The sequence below is a fragment of the Elephantulus edwardii genome, unplaced genomic scaffold (assembly GCF_000299155.1).
Source record: "Elephantulus edwardii isolate Elephantulus edwardi_28Jun2011 unplaced genomic scaffold, EleEdw1.0 scaffold00009, whole genome shotgun sequence".
Taxonomy (NCBI): Eukaryota; Metazoa; Chordata; class Mammalia; order Macroscelidea; family Macroscelididae; genus Elephantulus; species Elephantulus edwardii.
In genome coordinates, this window is record NW_006399759.1 from 18,112,963 (window position 1) to 18,119,157 (window position 6,195).

The following is a 6,195-nucleotide window of genomic DNA, read 5'->3' on the forward strand; positions in this document are numbered from 1 at the left end:
CACTTGTGCAACAGGGTATGGAGTATCTGTTTTGTGGGCTCCATTTGGGGACCGCTGATCCAGGCTGCCAGCAGACAGTCCCCTTTTCTCAGTAGACAAGGCTGTGTGTATGAACTCATACCCACCCCTGAAGCCTGGTCTGCTGGTAAACCAAAGGAGCCTGGTATGAGAATCAGGTCCTGGCTGCTCAGAGCTGGGATGTTTGAAGAGGACTGAGGTGGGAGTGAGCGCAAAGAGTGTTCTGGTAGAACAAGCCTTTCCTTCCTTGTGGGGCCATTTCTGCGGGACATTTCCTCCTGGAAATTGACCAGAAGGGGTCTCAGGAACAGCCGACACTGAGCCCCTCAGTGAAGGGCCAGGCTTGCTTTTGCTCGGCTCCCACGGCCCTACTACCCTGGGCTGGAGATTAGGATTGTTTTCCAAAGAGTGATAGTCTTTTGCTTTTGGCAAAACTATACTTAATCCAATGGGTTTTTCCCTGTACAATAGATCTTCCAAATGTAATAAACTTTAATATAAAGTAGTCATGTGAACTCTAATGCCTTTGCTTCTTCTCTCAGCGCTGGTTGTGTGGGCACGACCAGCCTTTTCTCTGAACACCCACAGGATTGGGAAACTTGGCTAAAATCTCTGTGCCTTCATCTTTGCTGTGGTGAGAGATTCTGAGCCCAGAGTCCCTCCAGTTGGTATTTGTTTTGGCTAACATTTTTCTGGAGGTTGGTAGGTTCAGCCAAGGTTATATAAAGCCTGATGTAAATTTTTGAGTTGCCAAACTCCACATAGCCACCTAAATGACTGAGGAAGCTGGGAGGGACAGGGCATGGCTTGACCCGAGGCCTCAGGCCCTGGCCTCTCGGATTCTCGGACGATTCTCCCACCCCACACTCACACCTGTTGCTTTGCTAGAACCAAAGGCTCTAGGCCAGAGCTCCTGGGAGATTTCTGTATTTGCTTATTTAATTTGATAACCTTGCAGCCGCTCCGTTGGCTGCTGTGTTTAGTGACCTGGTCTGTGACTCAGATGCACCGTCAAGCAACGGGAACTCATGTCCTATGTTCAGTCCTGGGACTTTCTGACTGGGACATGTGACTGGACATGACTCGAGGGCAGGGGATGGCTTAGTGACAGTGCTCATCTTTGCTGACCTAAGGGACGGCGCCCAGCCTGAGGGCTGGGCTCATTTGTGTAACTCTAATAAAACGGTACTGTCATTTCTGGCAACAGATCCTGGTGGTGGTTGAGTCTCTTCTAGGCCTGGCGATGTCACCTGCTTAGTGGGACCTGGCTCTGGGCTCACTGGCTTGGTGAAGAGCAGTGTGGGCTCAGTACTGGTACCTGCTGTGGAAAGCAGACTGCCCGTCTCCACCATGCTCACCCAAGCTGTGGCCAGACCACAGCTCCTTTGCCTCACCCTCTGCCTGCCCTTCCTCCTGCCCCTCAGCAGGCTTTGCACATTCTCTCCCTCAAGGGCATTGTTGTTGTGCGTACATCAAGTCAGAACCAACTCCTGGGCAGCTGGGGATTGCCCATCCTTCTCCAGCAGAGCAGTTAGTGGATTCAAACAACATGCCTTCAGGATTACCGTGCAGCTTCTTGCCACTAGGCTATCATCACTCCCTTCAAGGTCATTGGTGTGTCCTAGTTTGTAAAAGTATGTTCTCTCTTTCTGCTTGACCACTCGGTGACTTAAAATTTATTAATAAACCATCTCAAGTGCTAGCAGTCAAAGAAAATGCTTTGTGCCCTTGGGAGAAATATGTAGAACGATGTGGAGTCAAATGGCTCAGTTTAGTGCAAGAACCCCCATGAGCTGAGGGTGATGGGCGGCCCACCCCTCCTTGGAGCTTTGTCCAGGCTGGTGACCTAAAGCCCTCGGCTGCCTGTCCATCTGCCCTTGTCCCCACCCTGGGCCGCTGGTGTCCTACCCGCTCTTTGCCCCTCCCTGCAGGCCAATTCCAGGCACAGGACCTCCGGGGTGTCCTGGACAGCGTACTGGATGGGACCTCACTCCACCTGTGCTTCTGACCGCAGGGACTGCCAGCTCAGGGTAGATAATTTTACTCTCCTTTGACACATTGCATTCAGTAGCGTTTGAGGGCTGAGACAAAGTCTCAAAGGTCCTCCAGCAAATGTTGGAAAAACAGTGTCTCTGTTCAGCCAGTCCCTTTACTGGACACTGAGGTCACAGTTGTAGTCCTGGCCACCCTAGTAATTAGTCCTTTTACTGCACTTAGTATGACCAGACTGTGCCAGGCATGACAGCTGGATTATTGCATAGCCATCTCACAGCTGCTCTACCATCCATGCGACAACACTGTTAATTATCCCCTCTTTATGGATAAACGATGGAGGGGTTGCCTCTTGTCCAAAATTGCACATAATGGAGCTGGTAGGTGAATACCAGCATCAGAACACAGCGAGCCATACAGCACTGGAGGTCCAGGAACTCAGGGAAGCCGCCATCAATAGTGACCCGCAAGGTTTCTGGTCCCCCAGCCTTCCCCAGCCACCTTCCTTCTTTACATTCAGATCTCTGAAACCGAGCCCCACCCACCCTCTTCCTCCTGATCATAATTTATTCTCTTGATCTGCTGAACTCTCCCACCTCTGTATTCATACCCAGGGTCACCCACACACAGCGTACCACACAGACAGGTTTGTGCCTTAAAACATTGGAATGCTTGAAACCGTAAGAGATGCAAAAAGGTGAAGTTGAAATGTCCTCAAATTCCTCAGACACTCATACTGAAAGGCATGCCTCCCTCACCCTCAGCCTGCTGCTAATTTCCCATCACCTTCACCCCTTTTAATGCCCCTTCTCTGCTTTCTAAGACACCCTCATCTCTGCCGGGCAGGGAGCAATCGAATACTCGCTCTTCACTTTTTGATGATGCCCAGGTTTTTTATTACACATATTACTGTATGTTAGTTTGGTTATGTCACATTTTTAGTCTGCAGCCAGTTTCTGCTTTAAATTGCCTTTTTTCTTTGCTTGCCCCTCGGCTTTTGCTCCAGATGTTTGTTGTTAAGTGGCGCTTAGTCAGCCCCGACTCTGAACAACCCAATGCACAAGCGACAAAAGCACTGCCCGGTCCTGCCCCTGTTGCCATGTTTGAACACTTTGTTCCAAACACTGTGTCGGTCCATCCTGCTGAGGGTTCTCTTTTCACTGACCATGCAGGATGTCTTTTGGTTCAGGTAACACTACATTTTCACCTCAAGACGTGAAAGCTCTGTAGGAGGTGGTAAGCAAGAGAGGCACAAAGAAAGAAAAGGGCTGTTTCAGTGACAGCGTGCTGGGGGAAGACAGGGATTTGGGTGTGGCCAGTTTGGGGTCTGGATCATGGGGATACCCCAGGGGATGGTATGTGAATTAAATCTCAAAGGAGAAAGTGAAAGTTGCTTCTCAAATAAGAGACAGACCTTGCAGTTTGCAGACACAAGCTGTAGGCAGAAGGCACAGCTCAGGCAGCAATAAAGACTAGCAGATTCATGTTGTATGTGACAGGAAAGCACACGTGGGAAGGGGACATGCTGGAATGTGGTAAGGCCCCAGTGGTGACCACCAGAGAGCCTGAAGGCGCCAATGCAGACAGCAAGAAAGGTTAGGCATTACAGAGGGCGGGGGACTGGAGGCCCAGCGACGGTTATGACAGTTCCGAGGCTGCTTTGCTGATTCCAGAGAGGTGATGGCAGGGATGGACAGGAGGGGCAGGCTTGAGAACTCACCAAGAGGAAAAACTGGCAGGACCTGTGAGGTGTGTCCCCACCTCACTTCAGGGTGCCACTGCACTCTCCCACAGGTCCATGCTTTCAGGTAGAGTCCGGGGTAGGGGGCGGGGGGGAAGGTTCCTGGCCTGAGATTGTCCTCTGAGCTGGGTTGTGGCTTGGGGCTCACCTGGGGTAGAAGGGATAGTGATTCCAGGGCTGGGCTTCTAAGTGGGCAGTCTCACCTCCCTCTCAGGTTAGGCACTACTACTGATAAGTTAATTCCAAAATAGCCAAATCTGGGAGAAAAGGCATGAATGAATGAATGCTCTCGTGGCCCAGTCTGAAGGGAGTCGTGATATCAACCTAAAGGCAGTGCCTCTTTGACAGTTTGAATCCACCAGCGAATCCAAGGGAGAAAGATTGGCAATGCCCTGTGTGATTTACATCCTGGGAAACCCACCGGTGGGGTATCTATGAGTACAGTTTTTTAAAAGTGCTTTCGTGGCACAAGTGGTCTAACAGGACTGCAAAAATGAAAGGTTGGTGGTTTGAACTCACACAGCAACTCCGGGAAATCTGCTTTTGCAAAGTCTAGTCAGGAAGGCTTGAGGCCAGTCTCCCCTGTCACATGGGGTCACTATGAGTCAAAATCAACTCTATGGTTTCTAACAACAACAAATGCACCTACAGTTGACTGTGGAAGGAGAAGCCTGAGCCCACTTCAGCCTCTGAGGTGATCTGTCCTTCTTACTCCCCAGTGATCCGACTCTGCTCTCCAGAAGGGAAAGGTGGGCTAGGCTGCCTCAGGAGACAGGGAGCTGATAGTGCAGAGCTGAGTAGGGTGGAAAACCTTTGCCAAGGAGGCTAGAGAGCCTGGGGACTGCTCCCCTGGGCACCCCCAACTCTAGAACTGAGGGAGCTCGAGGACCCAGCCCTGACCAGCAGTGCCTGGCACTAGGAACAGTCCTTAAGACCAGGCCATCATCACTCCCCCATTTCCTATCACCATACTCACCCACCCTTCTCCTCAGCCTGGAGGGAGATCATGCTGAAGGGTACATTCAAGAATGCTCATTGCAGCTATAGTTACCAAAACCAACGTGGGCACAGAGCCAAGTGTCCGGAAAAGGATACATTAGAGTGGATTTATACAATGAATTACTATTCAACAATAAAAAAGAATGAACTACTGACATGCACAACATAGATGGCCATCTGAGACAATATATGAGGGGCAAGGAGCCAGACACAAAGGCCATGCCGTCTGATTCCATTTATGTGAAGTTCAGGGATGGGCAGAATAAATCAGTGATGACAGAAGCCAGTTGATGTGTCTTCTGGAGTGTGGTTTAGACTAGGCTGAAACATAAAGGGACCTTCTGAGGCCCTGGAAACCTCCTCGATGGCTTGATGTGGGTGGTGATTACAAGGGTGCATGTGTATGTAAATAAACCATCAAGCTATACATTAAAGATAACTGCACTTTGTATGTGTTATTCCTCAATATTTGGAGGGGGAAGCTTATAAAAAAGTTCCACACATTATAATGAGTTCCTTCGAACTCCCCAGTAGCTTTTGCAGCAAAAACAAAGGAGGCCCGCGTGGCCAACATTTTCTTTAGGATCCTAGAAGATTGTGATTTATGGGCAGAGAGGCCTCGGACAAAAGCTTCTCATAGCTTTGTGGCCCACAGAGCGAGCTGGTTGTTTCCTGGGGCCTGACGGGGAAGGTGGACCAGACCCTGCTCCTCAGCCAGCCAGGAAGGTGGGCACCGCCCAGAAGACAGCCTTAATGGCTCTCCTCCCTCCGTGTAGCCAGACCCCGAATTCTGCTGGTTCCTGGAACCTGCCCGACCCAGCCGGTGTTTCCAGCACTTAAAGCTGGGAGCTAAGCCATTCCTCCACTCCAGGAAAATATTTGTTCAGGCCTTTGGCACCACAGAAGAGGAAATAAAAGCCACTGTGGTGTCGAGCGGGCGGCCTCGCTGTTGGCGGCTGCATTTGCCCTTCATGTTGTCAGCTGATGCTTCAGCAGATCCTCAGCCCTCCCAGTTGGGGAACCAGGCCCTGACGCCCACTCCACATTGGCCTTGTTTAGGGTAATCTCAGAGACCCAGGTGTTCATTCCATTCAGTCAGGTCATGTTCATGAAGCCTATGATGTCCCAGGCCCAATGCTTGTCTACATATCTCTCATGAGATATTCAGAGAGGCAGATCAGTGAAAGGTTTAGAAGGCACATTGCTATGATGGCGATGAGGCCATACTGGTTTTTCAGTCAGGCAGGCCAGAGCAATACTTACAAGAGGGAGAGGGAGGAAGGAAGGCAGCAGGCCTTGAATTGAAGTGTAAGCTAAAGTGACAGGGTCATCAGGTGTTACAGGGAGAAGAAACAGCATGGGCAAAGGCCCAGAGGTAGGAGAGAGCAAGGGGCTTTGGGGCTGTGGGAAGCTGCTGTGCCTGGCTGAGGAGTACAGGGGAGGAG